The following is a 16,219-nucleotide window of genomic DNA, read 5'->3' on the forward strand; positions in this document are numbered from 1 at the left end:
CATACAAACCTTCAATCCAGGATATCCTAAGACCATAAAACTCAAAGAAGAATGTGACGAAAAGTATCGTATGTAGCTGTAAGATGTATCCATTCTAACTTTGAGTTTTTATTTATGTTACATAAATAGTTCTAAGAAAAGTAGACCAGTACTTTAAAAACCTTGGAATAAGATTTGAAAAATATTATGATTAATTTATTATTCAAGATTTTTTACTAATGATCATTCATTACTAATTACAGTCCTATTTATCGATTGAAACTTATCAAATGACGTAATTCCATTTATTCATTCGGTTCTATTCATTGAACTTTTATATTTACACATCGAACTAAATGAATCGTCAGATAATGTGTGAAATGGTATATGTTGAAAAATGATGCTCCCAAAATTTTACAATATCACTCTAAATTTTAATTTTAATCTTTCAGTTCCATTAGAAGATCAGAGCATCGAAGGAATCCAGGGTTGGAACGAAGAGAAATGTGGATGTTTGCCTCTCTGCCAGGAGAATATATACATCGTTCAAAAGTTTTCAAACACCAAATCGAGATTGTATGCTGAGATTGCGACTTGTTCATAGAGCTTAAATAGCACAAAAAAATAATTCTTATAATATATTAATATCGTACAATATATTTAGGAAATGCATTCACATGAAATATGTATTTACACATTCCCGAGACTTTTAATATATAAATTCCAAAATCACAATAATGCGTACTCTTCGGAAACCCAACTGGCGGGAAACCTACTTTTTTGCTGCCTTGCTCGATCTGTCCACCAATCACCTTTTTGCGCAGGGTTGGCTCCATAAGTGTCAACCTTGGTTGAGAGATAAATTTTGCAAGGTTATCATGGCTCTCTCGTTACAACGTTGCCAAGCGCACGTCTCTTTTTGTCAGTTGTTTCTATCAGATTGTTACTATAGTTTTTGGGAGTTTTGTGAACACATTTCCCGTGCATTTTCTACTATTGTACAACTATTATCCAGAAAATACGCTGATCAACTCTATCTTTCCCTCGTTTTACAGCAATGTGCCTTTTTTCTGATGCTCATTTGTTTAGACCAGCAAGGATCTTTCGGTTCCGTCGAAAATTTCCGCTGTCGGGCGAAGATAATTCAACTGACCGCGATTCGATGTTTCCTACTCGACAGCTGGAAATGCGATGAGTAAAATTAACATAAGCTTTACACTAGTATAAAACTACCGAATGTAACTTACAGCGGGAAACAAATCATCCTTTGGCAAGATTCTAACCAGCAGCTTCACCACATTGGTCGAACAATAGGGAGATGACGACTTTGCATATACAAAGTAGCATGTTGGCACTGACCGTCTTACCCTGTCGAGGCGCAAGTGTGTATACTCTTACAAGTCCATGAATAGCTTTGCCAGATCTGAAGAGACGCAGTTGCCATCGCGAAACGACTTTTACAGCCGACTGCATGAGCGCGAACGTAGCGAGGAGAACTCGGGCATACCGTATTGGATGCTAGTAGGGAAGAAATGTGCATTTAAGGCCAACTCCAACTTGGAACCTTCAAAAACCTGTCATTTTAGTGCAAGAACCTACTTTCTCTCTACGTATCGCGGCTGTTTCATTGCAGTGACGAACTAAAGAGCGGAAAAAAGGCTCTGGAAAGTGAGTGTCAAAAATGTGTTTTCAAGTACGCACGCTACAGCGTTGTAACTTTCCACGTTTCTATATCGTGAGCTTTGTAAACCTAAAAATGTTTCTGCTTTTCCTCATGTTTTTTTCCATATCGTGACCTTTGTAAACCTCTAATGTTCGCATCAACTCGATGACGAGCCCGAATGTTGAAGGACCGATATGATCCACGGTGTGTGATTGAAATTTTTGATGTACTTTACAGACGGTAAATTCGGACCCTCCATTACTTACACGCTCACACACACACACATCAAAATCAGCTCTAACGTACCCTCCACCGAATAATATACTAACATCTATTTCTTTTCGACGTTATTCTTTTGCAGATTTTAAGTTTTTTAAAGATGCTATTTTATATTTATGGAATGTGCATTATTGCGTTTCACCTTGCATTAGAAATTGTATTTTCATCTTGTGGCTAAACACATCCTGAAATCAGACTTTACCAACACAATCATGCCCATCGTGTTGGATACGACGAGCTACGAGAAATGTACTTGCATACCCATGGTTATGAACAAAAATTAATGGTTGCAGTATCCACCGATAAATGCACCTACACCAAATTGCTGTAAGGCAATCGCATCCAATCAAATCTTTTCGGCTACACACATACCACTTACAGTCTCAAACATATTTTTAGTCCGAAAAAAAATTCCTTATTTTCGTGAGTTTGACCACGAGAGATCTTTACGAGTACTACGTGAAAAATTGTAAAAAATTAACCACTCGAAAATTGACACCCCTCCAACCAACGGTGTGATAGAAGGATATACCATTTACCTTCTGTTACCTTCAATTTACTTCATAACTTTAGTTAGTGTACGGAGTCAAATTCGTCAATACGTGTTGCAGCAAAGTTTATCGGTTTGTTGATCGGAGGTAAATTAATGGAGATAAAAAACAACCCCATTATAAATCTATCTTTCACAAATCGATACCTCAACGAAAAAATTAACTATTTGCGTAGATTTGAAGGGAGTCGGAGTCTAGCTGGAATACGCGGACCTGCAATCCCACACCCTCTACGCAAACCTTCCGAATGACAAATTTCTCCAGAATTTGCAAAATTTTTAGCTCTTCGTAAACTGAAATTTATCGTTTATAACCGAACGCCAACATTAGCACGAAATAATTTGCATGTTAAAAGAGGTAAACATTTGTGAAAAATTATCATTATTATATTTTTTTTACTATCATGGAATTTGCAGATATCATAAACCAAATATCGTGGCAATTTTATGAAATGATTCGGAAAGATTATCCAGATGTTTTTTACGGATTCGTAGTCAAAAACCTTCAATTTGGTTTGGATATTTGCTACCTTTCCCAGCACTTAAGAAGTTCGGATAATTTTTATTTCAAGATCCCCCCAGATGGCAGGAAAAGAGTATAGAATCAATCCACGAAGGTTTGACCTAAAAAAATCATCTGTGTGGGACTATTTGGTTTCCGTGTTTTTTGTTGTTTTTGCTGACTGTTGGGACCTCGCCTAGTCTGTAATGATTGGCCTGGAACTGTGTTCATTTCTTGTCTCGCTGAAAAGAAGTCAGAGCATCATACACAAATGAGTGGATCGGTAAACATGACTCGCTGAAAAAGAAGAAGGAAGTAACATTGTCCATAGTGCAAGGGCAACACGTGGGTGAGGGAATATATAACGGAAAAGTTTCCTGTTTTGTCTAGAAGTATCATAGGGAACATTCATTGCGGTAGGTCAGTACGCCCTTATCTGTAATACACGTTTTTTGTGCAGTGGCCCTTATTTTTTGTGCCTCAAGTTTTTTAAAGGTAAGTTATTTTTTTATTTTTTTTTATTCGAGGGTGTTTAGTGACATTTTTCTCGCGTTTTTGAAGATGAGGCATACCCGGAGGAGCCATAACATTTATTTAAAGTCATGCCACACACACTTTTTGCTTTTTTTTTCGCGTGATACATATTGCACGTTCAGCTTTTGATTTGATTTTTTTTCTCTTGTTTCAGTGCTTTTTCGCGTCCCAAAAAAAAAAAATCTTGGACATATAAAAATAACATAGACACAGAATGGAGCCGCAATCCGGACCCTCTTGTCTTTGAAAAAATGTACCATGCCACAACTGTGGGAAGTTGATTTCTAAGCTGAAAATGTCTAAGCATAAGAAGAGATGTCGCCTACCGGAAGATGAAAGTGTTGATGTCCCCCCGGCAAAAAATCTCGCATTGATGCGCATGAAGGCTCTGCTATGAATAAAAGTGCACGCACCATGACGTAAAAATCTGCACCTGATGAAAAATGTGATTCCGGCACTTTCTTGGATAATTTGAAATTTCTTCTCGTTGACAAATTACGGGATTGCATTATTAACGCCGCAATCAAAATTCATCTTTTGTTAACTCTTATGTATGAGAAAGTCGTCTCGTCCCAGAGAAGCAGTTTCAGTTTTTATGTAGGATGTGAAGGGTAACATCAAGGTAATCTCAACGATCTTCATGAAATTCAAGTCGTCTATTCGACCATCTGGCTAGAAAACAATAGGATTTTGAAGGACGCGGAAGCGGTTGTAGTCTTTATGGCCGTAGCCACATGTTACAACGCACCGAGTATGCGATTTCAAAGCGCTAGCGGGTAGCGCTGCACCAGCCATTAACAAAAGCAAAATGCAGTGATAGACATAGAGAATAAAGATAAGAAGAGTTTCTTAATGTCTGTCATCGCAGCGTTACACCCAGCGAATGATCACCCCCAACGTCTGTCCAACTACACCGGATTCGAGAGGAGATTCAAAAAAGTGATGAAGGGAATTTCATATCCAGTGGGTTTGAATGACATCGACATATTTGTAAAACAGTATAAAGAAGAAAAGGGGCAAAACATTGATATTTCCGTGTACGGGGTTGACGATTGAGGGGACATTTGCGTTATCAGACCTGCAAAAAGTCAAAATAGCGTAATCAGACTTCTTCTCGTAGACGACTGTTACAGTTTAATTCGCAACTTTTCACGCCTAGTGGGAAAACAAATAAGCAAGAATCACGACAAGATTGAAATTTGCGATCGGTGCTTTAGAATTTTTAGCGGGGGACCCGAAGATGTCATGCAGAAACCCGGAAGCAAGATGACATTTAAAAAATATCAGGCTCTTCTCCCCCATCCTATTGTTCTTTATAGGGTGTAAGGGGTACTTTCCACGTAGGCGCCCAAAAGTCAACCCCACTTCCAAGTAGTGCACCCTGGCCTAAAGACTAACGAGGCTCTGGCGACTGGCACTATGGCCAGTATAATTTTGTGTGTGATGTCCTGTTTGTGTCCTTGCGTATGCTGAGTGCCCATTTACATCCTCAGCTTTTAACAGAAGTCAGAACTTTTTAAGATTTCTAGTTATGCAACTACAGTGTTGTTATTTGTAATGGTAAGGGGCTGGCCCCCGTATAATGTGACGGGAGTAAAATAGCCTAAGTGCTGACGCTCTCAAAATTTTAAATTCAAATTTAAAAAATTCAAATATTGTTATTTATGCTGATTTTGAAAATGTTCAAGTTCCGTTAGACTCATGTGACCCTTGCCCCACTATCTCAAACACAATACAAATTTTCACCACGAACCTTGCAGTTTTGCCATTTACGGGGAAAAGTTATATGAGGTTATTACGTATTGTGGACCCGATGCTGGGAGAAATTTTGTCAAGAAAATAGCAGAATGTACCTAGGAACTTGCACCTAGAATGAAAGGCCCTTACGTTTTTCCACCCCCACTCACAACGGAACAACATCAGAGACGTGACATGGCCACAAGATGCGAGGAGTGCTTTCTTGATTCTTCCGCCGAAAACCACAAGGTGGTACATCACAACCATCAAAACTGTAAAATGTTGTTCATCATTTGTAACGTGTGCAATCTCTAATTCAAGGAAGCACGATTCCTTGCTGTGTATCTCCATTACTCACAGAAGTACGATACACATCTGTTGATCAAAGAGCTCTACAACATCACCAATCTCATTAGGATCATTCCGAGAACGAGCGAAAAGTATATTGCTGTAAGGGTGTGGATCCCTCTCGAACAGGGAGGAAGTGTAGAAGTGCGAATCCTCGACTCTTACAATTTCCTGTCTTCCAGCCTGGCCACCCTTGCAGCTCAACTTAGCGACGAAGATCTTGTGGCCACGAAACAATGTTTTGGGGACGACAATTTGAGTCTTTTGAAACGTAAGGTAGTCTACCCCTACGAATACGTCAATGATTTCGACAAATTTACGAGACCGAACTGACACCGCGTACTGCTATTTATTCTCATCTCACTGAGGACGTTCGTTCCGAAGATGATTATCAACATGCCCGTAGAGTGTGGTAGGCCTTCAATTATCAAACTTTTCGGGACTATCACGACATGTATCCCAAACTTGATGTCACCCTTCTGATGGACATTTTCGAATCGTTTCCGAACAGATATATTGCAATGTACAAGTTGAACCCAGCACATTTTTTTACAACACCGGGACTGACATGGGAGTCCATGTTGAAATACACCAATGTTGCTCTGGATCTCATCACGAACAAGTACAAATATGTATTTCTTGAGAATGCAGTACGCGGTGGCATTGTCCAATATCCACGTCGCCATGCTGTTGCAAAACATTATTATTCTCCTAGTTACGATGCATCAAAACCTGACACCTATATTGTCTACTGGGATGTGAATAATTTTTATGGCAATTCCATGTCGCAGTGTCTGCCCATCAGTGATTATCAATGGATGGACGAAGATGAACTCTCCTCCAAGGATTTTCTCAACTGCGCCGAAAATAACGAATGGGGCTGTTTTTTGGAAGTCGACCTTGAATATCCTGAAACGCTCCATGATAAACATCAAGGATTGGCCATGGCTCCAGTGAAAAAAAAAACCGCCTGGAGGATCGGAACCAAAACTCGGATTAAGCTTGAACAACAAACGAAATTACATTCTCCATTACAGGTTACTTCAATTCTATCTGAACCATGGTTTGCAGCTCAAAAAAATACATAGAGGTTTGAAGTTCAGACAGAGCAAATGGTTGGAGCCGTCTATTGCTAAGAACACCAAGCGTCGAGCACAATCTACAACCCCTGTAGAAAGAGACCTCTACAAGTTGTTTAACAATGCCACTTACGGCAAAACAATGGTCAACGTGCGCAAGTACATCGATGCAACATTAGTCACAGACGTGATGAAATTTGAGAAAATTGCTGCTTCCTCATACTTCAAGACGTTCACCATTCTCGATGAGAGTAGTATGTTTGGTCCTATTACTGGGACAAAAAAAGTACGAACCTCAATTAGATTAGTTTGGCCACACTTAAAACTAAGCCAAGATGCCCATAAGAGCCTATTTCTTACAGTGTGCTACTCTGTCTTATACAAGACTTTAGTAAAAAGCCCTCAGGGATTGCCCGTAAAAAGTACGACCCCCCTCAGATTGATTTGGCTACACGTACAAAAGCTGCATCTGTCAGATTGTTGTCCATAGGATCGTAAAAAAATATGGCCCTTTTGGCATTGTTTTGGCTACACTTAAAACTAAGCCAAGATGCTCATATGAGCTTATTGCTTTTAGTATAATATTCTGTAAAGTGTGCTTAAATCCTTGACAGTCAGTTCAGAGTATTAATATGTTAACCCGAATATTTTAATTGGGCACCAGGCTCAACTTGTATATCTGGTAATAAGACAATGCATATGCAGAGACTTTCTAGAATTGCTATGTGACTCTTTGCTCTATTTCAGCATATACGACCAGTGCATGATCAACACGTATTTTTAAATTCTTATACAATTCCTCCATAGAGCATTGTATAAAGTATATGATCTTTTTTGTATAGATCAATCTGATATTTGACCAATCCAGCTTATTTGTTACAATCCAAAGCATGTATGTTAACTTTTAGTATCCCAGTTTGTCATAGAGGGATAATATGTGCTGGCATTATTCATTGTAAGAAGTCTAGTATCAAGCGTAGCATGCACAGTAGATAATTTCAAGACTGGGTAAGTCTGAAACGCGCCTGGCACATGAGAAACTCAAGTCGTGCGGTAGGGTTAATACTGCAGGTTGCGTGTCGACAGTTGTTCATTTTATTTGAGATGTGAAAATCCACAGGGTTATTAACATGGTGCCGTGTCCACACATCCAGCTTGTCGTGTACACAGGAGATTAATGCTACACAACAAGCCTGTGAAGGCACGCATTTGCGATAAATCTTTGCTTTGTAGACCAAGCTAATAAATTATTAATTTTACGACCCGTCATAATTTGTCAGATGTCTATCAAGATATAGCACAGCCTGCATTGCTTGAATATATCGAAACCAGCGAATTAACTGGCCATCTGAATTCAACCACAGGGCCTCCCCCATGGCGCAGTGGTAGCGTCATTGCCTTGTAATCAAGGGGTCCCGGGTTCGATCCCCGGTGGGGCACAAGTGGTTCGAATTCCACTTTAAACTGTAGGTCCAGTCCTGATTAGCCTTATTGTGCATAAAGTGGACTTAAAACACCAACTCAATGAATTCAACCACACAACAAAAAGGTGCCTGGCAAGTTTAAAGACGAGACACTTGGCGATGTTATTGTAGCATTTGCTGGGTTAAGAGCCAAGATGTATAGCTTTGAAACATCCATTGGTGCTGTCACCAAAAAAAGGGCATTGGTAGAGTAACTGTAGACAAAGAGCTCAAATTTGAAGATTATGAAGATTGTCTCAAATCATGTAGTACAATCAGAACATCAGAATGTAGAATCCAGAGTGTGGATCACTTGTTGACTACAAATATTGTAAGAAAAGTGGCTCTGGACCCACGTGACGATAAGAGATGTGTTTTACCATGTGGTATACATACTCTACCATGGGGCCATTGCGATTTAATAAGTGGCAATCAATACCCAATCACAGAGCATGCCTTGCAATAAATAAACATGTAAATCAACTTATTTGGGTTAAAAAAACAGGCTATTATGGACCTGCCAACACCAGCACCCTCTCCTGATATACAGTCTATGCTATCTAAGCTATGTGGTTTGTTAATTATTCATCTGAATAGCATACTTACAGATGTTGATAATAAAACAGGTAAAACATTGTACATATTTAACAATAATTTAAACCACTACCAGTTACCTGTAGGTGGTCAATTACAATTTATTACAACCCCCGAGGGCAATTTCAAGGTTTCAGTAGGAAGAAATATTTATAGAATTAAGCACTCAAACATGGTTTCTGGCACTGTTTATACCGTCTCTACCGGTGACTGTTTATATATTGAGGTTCTGGAACACTATGACAAGCTTATACCTCTTTTTATAGAATTTAGAATAACCGCTAAAAAACACAATGCCTAACGATATATTTGGCCATACAAGGCGGAAGATCACAGCGACGAGATTTTCTGATGCTTGACGTCAGAGTCAAAAAATTAAGAAGTGAGTTACAAGCTCTACAAACCACACTCAATACCAGTCTTCAACTCGAGATTACTAATTTACAATCACAATGCATGGACCCTCTTCTTAAATTCGACTCAGAACTTAAATTGCTGCTTCAGAAATACAATGACTTGGCTATACTAGATAGTTTTCAGAGTTTAGAGGAGGCCATAGCAGCTCTTCAAGCCAAATTTAAGACTCAGGCTACCAACTCTGAGCAACTGAAACGGCAATTAGAAGAGCAGATCGGTAGTATCCAGACACAGCTCCAAACAATTGTCTAAAGCATAAAGACCAAAGATGATTTTGATCTAGAGATTTCTACTTTAAAAGAACAGATTCAATCACTACAGATACCTAAACGGGATCCCTTAAACAATGCCATAGCCGAGGTTAAAGAAAAAATTGAGTCACTAGAAAGTTTTATTAACAACCTACCATCTTCGGGTGCTCTGGGTGTTATTACTCGTAGTGTTGCCAACATCAAGCTGCAACTAGAGACATACGAAGATTTTGGAAAAATTCAGAGCACCATAAGCCATCTTGAAAGTACCATAGCAGCAGTACGCAACGATCTGACAAATGTACAAGAAACTCTACAGTCCCGTTTACCTGGTATCGTAGACACCCTTGTCTGTGTTCAGCAACAGATCACCAAACTTGAAAATCTTAATACCGAATCTGAGCTATCACATTTTTATCACTTGATCGATGATATTCAAACAAACCTTGAAATTTTGCAACAATCGACACCTACTCAGGCAGACATAGTCCTGCTCCAAGATGCTATGCGTAGTGTGGCTGACGCTAGTGAATTAAATGATGTAAAATTGGTCCTTGAGTCTCTGTAGAATACGGTGGAAAATCTGCCTACACTACAGGAACTTAAAAATATTAAAAGAGCCGTACATTGTATATTGAAATCTGAAGACATAAAGAATATTCAGACAGAGATTAAACAACTTACTCAGACAGGGGCTACTCTTCCAACCAATCAGCATATTAACGAACTGGAAGCCCTGTTTGAGGAGCCCTGTTGAAACAAATCTTAACATTTTTCATTACGTGGTGGACAACATACAGGGTGATTTGGAATCGTTACAGACGAATGTGCCTTCGATCGAAGATTTAGAAAATATTGAAACCGGCAGTGACGGCATTATCCGAGTCGAGTGACGTCGAAAATATAAAAAGTTCATTGAGTGCTCTCGAAAATACAGTAGCCAATCTTCCCACCTCTAAAGAATTACATGCTTTGAAAAGGAACATACCTCGAATTCTAAAACGATTAGAGACAGAAACAACAAACGTGGAACAAATTCGAGATCAAATTGTTTCGTTTCGCGACACGGTGTCCACGTTGCCGACATGGCAGAGTGTCATGGATCTTCATACCCAGTTTACCGAGATGAGGGACATCGTGAACGACCTTACCGTGAAAAGCTCGAAATTGAATCTAGTTGAGAACTTTCAGAACATTGTAGTCAACATTAGAGATCAGATTGGAGCGCTGGAATCCACACAGGAATCAACATTAGCCGCCTTCGGTAAACAATTACAAGAATTGAGCGAAAACTAAAGGGTGATCCATAAAGAACGCGGATTTGAAGTTGCTATAAATGAAATTTATTTTTGAAAAAAAGCACAAAACACATACCATTCTCTTCAGGAGATATTAAGGTTTAAACACGGAAAACAATATCGGGCATATGACCCCCCTACTAGCCCTACACGCAATCACTCAGTCCATGAAATTCACCATGACCCGATCACACATTTCCTCATCAAGTGTGTTGAGGACACTTCGAATTTCTTGCTTAAGTTCCAACACATTTCGGGATTTGTTCTGGTAAACTTGTGACTTGGTGTCCCCCACAAGAAAAAGTCACATGGTGTCAAGTCACAGGATCGAGGTGGGAAAGTTTGGTCTCCTCGCAACGAGATTATTCTGTCCCGGAACTTCTCACGCAGCAGATTGATTGTTTCTCCTGAAATGTGGCAAGTTGCGCTGTCTTGTTGGAACCATAAATTTTCGATGATCCAAACGAGGCCAAAGAAAATCTGTTAGCATTGCACGGTAACGAATTCCATTCACTGCCAGAGCATTTGTTTCTTCGTCTTCAAAAAAGTAAGGGCCGATCAAACCCCCACTCCAAATCCCACACCAAACCGTAACTCTCTGAGGATGCATTTCCTTTTCCTGAATCACTCTTGGGTTCTAAGATCGTACGAAGTTTCCGAACAGTCACCGCGAAACTTTCACCATTCTTGTAGTGCGTTTTGACAATCAAAACTCACTGTTCCTTACTGTACCTTTACATTGCGTTAACAACAAACACAAACAGTAGAACAACTGAAATGCTTCTAGTAGTAGTAAAATATGCATCTGAAAACAACTCTGAGTTCTTGACCAAACGACCACAAAAAGTTGAAAAACTCACTTTCTCTCCCCGTTCCGTGCCTCATTTATTACGCTGACGACGTTTCACGGGGGCAAAAAGGCAGTGATGAGTGAAAGAGGAGCTCTCCTCCTCCTCCTCCTCTCCTCTTCTCATCTTCTTATTTTCTTATTTTCTCATTTTCTCATTTTCCTATTTTCTCATCTTCTTATTTTCTCATCTTCTCATCTTCTTATTTTCTCATTTTCTCATCTTCTCATCTTCTCATTTTTTAAGGACCAAATGTTTGTAGATCGTGATCTTCGTAAACCTCTCTTCTCATTTTTTTTATTTTCTCATCCTCTCATTCTCTCATTTTCTTATTCTCTCTACCTTTAGAACATTGTCGTCAACATTAGAGATGAAGTTGGAGTGCTGGAATCAAGGGGGCCAAATGTTTGTAGATCGTGATCTTCGTAAACCTCTCTTCTCATTTTTTTTATTTTCTCATCCTCTCATTCTCTCATTTTCTTATTCTCTCTACCTTTAGAACATTGTCGTCAACATTAGAGATGAAGTTGGAGTGCTGGAATCAAGGGGACCAAAATGTTTATATATATCGTGACCTACGTAAACCTTTCTCTCTCGGGGAGGGAACGATGTGCCACACACATACGTGCGCGCGTACGTATGCTTTTTATTATTTTCCGTATTGTGACGCAAGCAAACAAAATAATAATTGTTGTTTTTTTAGGATGCCTGGCCCCTATAACCTCGCCAGGGTGCGTGGTGCCCAACCAAAAATGTAAAAGTTTTCTAATGGCTGCGGTTATAGATTACCGCACCTCTGTAGAGTTTCACGTGTTTTTTTTTTCCCCCAAACTTCCATGAAACCCTACAGAGGACCTCCGTAATGCATGCAACGTGTACTAACGACTCTAGTGTTATTTAATGTTGTGATATTTTTGGATATAGAGTTTTATTATGAGATAGATAAAAATGATTATGTTTATTATAATATTTTCTTGATGAAGATGGAGAATGTATGTGTGTGTGTGTTACAAATAAAGTTGCATGCTTATTTTTTTAGTGTGTGTATATGTTTTTGATGTTTCAACAGCATCTGAAACGATAAAAAAGAAATTTTATTGTTAATTTTCACGTGTAAAAACAACAACAAATTTTTTTGTGCAAATTTTCTGATTGTTTCGTGCTATAGTGCAAAAAGATATTGTGAGTGATAATTAATGAAATTGACATTTGTAACTGATCTGAACTAGTGAAATTCGTATTGTGCCATTGTAACTGATTGTGCTAGTGCAGAAAATTTCTTATTGTGCAAGAAAAGATGTTAAAAAACTTGTTAAAACTGCTCTGTGACCCTCTCGTTCTTCACGTCGTAGGCGAAGGACTTCTCTGCAATCAGGATGACACTGCATAGGGTATCCTCGGGCAAGGCATCATGGAACTCGCAGACGACCTTGATGTTGGTTCGATCGTTGACCACCACCTGCTTTCTCTTAGATGTGTTGATGACGGTCATGGGTCTCCGTGCTTTAAACTCGCTGGGGGTGTAGTACATGTCCACACTTCCCTCGGTCACGCGTTTGTAAGCCGAAAACGCTTCGTAAAGTTTGAGGTAATCGTTTTTGGTCACGTCAAGATTGTAATTCTCGCGCGGGAACACTTCATTGCGTCCGTTCTTCAGATAAACGTTCTTGATCTTGCAGTCGTCGAATTTGCTGGAATCTTTCTCCTGATTCTTGTCCCTCCCGGTCTGAAAGAGCACTACGACGAAATCTGGCATGTCGAACTGTATGTTGTTGAACTGCGTCGTCACGTCGAATTCCATGTGACTTCCCGTCGCCATCTTCTGCACGCACTGGTAACCGTGAAAGTGAATCGGTACCTGCGGACTTTTCAAGATCTCCGCCTTGTACTTGAGGGCATAGTTTGTTTCGTATTCCACCACCGGCATTCTCAATTCCATGCTTTGGATAACACATTTCGCTGCTTCGGGTAAAGTGTTGGCTATCGGCGTGGTGCCGTCCGGGCCCAAAGTAGCGTATCGCATCAGTGCGTCGTTGTCGTTGGCCGCTCTTCGAAACGTGACTCTCAGTCCTCCCTTCCACATGATCTCCCTGTAATCGGAGAAGAATCCTGGAAGCAGACGCATGGGAAAGAGCACCGTGTGACTTCTCGTCGATATTTTGGTCCCGGCTTCGAATCCCCCCGCTTGATAGTACGCTGCGTCTGTTTTAGATAATTTCAACGTTCCCACTGCCGTCGACGTGATGCCTGGATAATCTATTCTGTCGATGACGGTGTTGTGTTTCCTCACCTCCACCTGCGAGAACAGGTGAGGCACGAAGTTGTCCACGAGTATCAAGTTTGCTGCTGCGGGAAACGCGTCTCCGCTTTCTTTCTTCACCACGTCGAATTGAAGGTAGAGGTCTGCTCTGTGAGGATGAATGAACCCATCGCCTATGTCCACGTCGTATTCGATCTCCCTGTTCGCCTCGTTGAGATTGGCGAACGTGCGACGGTTGGGAGGGAAAGATTGCAATTCGTAACTTTCGATTTGCTCCATTTTACATGTATGGTTATTTATTATATGTTGATCTCCACGATGGCAGTAGTCGTTGCACCTGCGAAATCCACCACGTCTCCTTTCTCGTTCGTCACCACCAACTCTATGTCGTCTATGCGGTTGCGACATACTGGAAAATAGATCGGCGAAGAGGGTGTGTAGATGATCGGTTCCATGAATTCGGAACTTGGTTTGAAAGTGGCTATGATTCCCGTCTGCTTGTGACTTCCTAATAATCCGTCCGAGGATTTCGTGATCATACCTTCCGCCACGTTGCAGTGTACGTTCAAAGTTTCTATGGCCAAGAATTTAGGAATGTTGGTTGCCACGTGCTTGATGCCAGCTTCGAGTTTTGTGTCGTTCTCGAAACCTAAAAGTTCTCCTATGGTGCCCAGGTCCACGGTCTCCGTCGCGGATAGGATTTCCACTCTGTGCGTGACCGAATTTTGAGAAAGGTACGTGCCTTTGGGTAATTGAGCTTGCAAAGTGGAAAGATTGTATTGTCCTGGCGTGACGACGATGTGTTCGCTTCCGACGCTAATTTTGTTGTTGTGCTGGGTGACGTTAGGTATGAGGTACATGCTGTAGAATGCACGCAGAGCCACGGATTTAGGATAGACGATGTCGTCGTGCAGCGTGAGTTTCAAAATTGAAGATTCGCTCGTGAGATGGAACACACCCATCCTAGTGATGCTGTTTGAGGTTCCACAGTACTTTCTGGAAATCCTCGATCGTAGGGTTATTTATTTTAGAGAGAAAGGCGAGCACGGAGAGGCAGAGATGACCGCAGTTCACGTCTCCGAAATCTTGAATGCGTTCGTCGTTGTAGTATATGGAGGTTTTGTTTGTTTTCAGATAATGAACTAAATTTGTAGGTGGAACACCTCCGAAAGAATCGAAAACGAATGCTTTATCATTATTGTTTTTGTGGTAACATATCCAATGCGTGCCTGGATTTTCTTGGCCGTCCAAGTTGACTACTCCGCATTCTCTTCTTTTGACGCTTGAAGGTAGCGAGTCGGACATAAAAACTCCTCTGAAGTGTTTGATTCGTAACGGTTCGATCAGAGATTCAATGTCTCGGTTGGTGAGTGCTTCTGTTTCTTTTTTTTATATTTCTTCAAAGCATCGAGGTTGCTTTTTTGTTTTTTGGTTATGCCTTTCCCCTTCTTCTCCATGGCCAGGTTGTGACGTTTCTGTTCTTCCAATTCCGCCTTGTTCTTCTTCGAGTCGATGACGGTTTTCGCAATGGCGGCACTTCCGCCGGCCAAACTTCCAACGGCCCCCAATGCTGCCAGGATGGCCGGGATGCTGAATATGAAACCTCCGATCTTTTGCTGTTTCCGCGAACGTTGCAACCTTTTCAATTGAGGTGTGCTGAGCAGCAATTTCATTCCATGTCCTTTCGACAAGCAAGAACGTTTCTTCTCGCGTTGTTTCTTGGTGAGTAACCCATCAAGGGTACCTAGATTTTTTAGATTCGAATATGGTATCTGGTACACGACACCCTTGGGCTTCATGTTGATGCTCTATGTGTTATTTTCACGGTATGTTATTTATATATATTCTGAGATTTTTTCTTGTGTAGTTTTTTACGGTATGTTATTTATATATTTTTAAGGCCTCGCAGTTGTTACACAAATTCTATTACGTGCTTTGTTTTCTTGCCAAGAAGTTCCTTTGTCCCCTTGTACACGATTCGAGTTTTGTTCTCGATTAAAATAGATAGCTTCTCATCCGATAACATGTTAGCGTATCGATCTGGTAAAAATAGACTGTATTGTGCGTTGAGCAACAGGCGTACCTTGGGGCCATACTGGGTAGAAACGATTGAACCGGAAGTTATCGTGTAAGATTTGTCGACTTCCAATTCCCGAATTTTTACATACTCAAATGACAAATTTAGCATTTGTTTTAATGCTTGGAGCTCACTTATTTTTTCAGTCGTCATATCAAAAATTTCAGAGTGTTAGAGAGAAATTTAATTGTTTTTTTTCACGATGTGTGAAGATTATTTTTTTTCACGATGCGTGTTATTTATATATCAAGTTTTTTTTGACACGTATATATATTATTATTTTTTTAACACAGGAAGAAAGTTCGTGCTTCGGAAAACGCGAGGATGTGCGTAGTGATAT

At 40.3% G+C, this 16,219-nt stretch overlaps 1 protein-coding gene across 1 annotated transcript in view; it reads left to right on the forward strand.

Moving 5' to 3' along the window:
• Positions 1-466: 466 nt before the first annotated feature.
• Positions 467-16,219, forward strand: part of LOC145992594 (uncharacterized) — a 119,850-nt gene continuing 104,097 nt past the window's right edge. The window contains exon 1 of the mRNA XM_083128950.1: positions 467-555. The gene's annotated coding sequence lies outside the window, so the exon portion shown is untranslated. The remainder of the gene's footprint in view (positions 556-16,219) is intronic.

This window comes from Lepisma saccharinum, chromosome 9 (genome assembly GCF_977018435.1).
Source record: "Lepisma saccharinum chromosome 9, izLepSacc3.1, whole genome shotgun sequence".
Classification (NCBI taxonomy): domain Eukaryota; kingdom Metazoa; phylum Arthropoda; class Insecta; order Zygentoma; family Lepismatidae; genus Lepisma; species Lepisma saccharinum.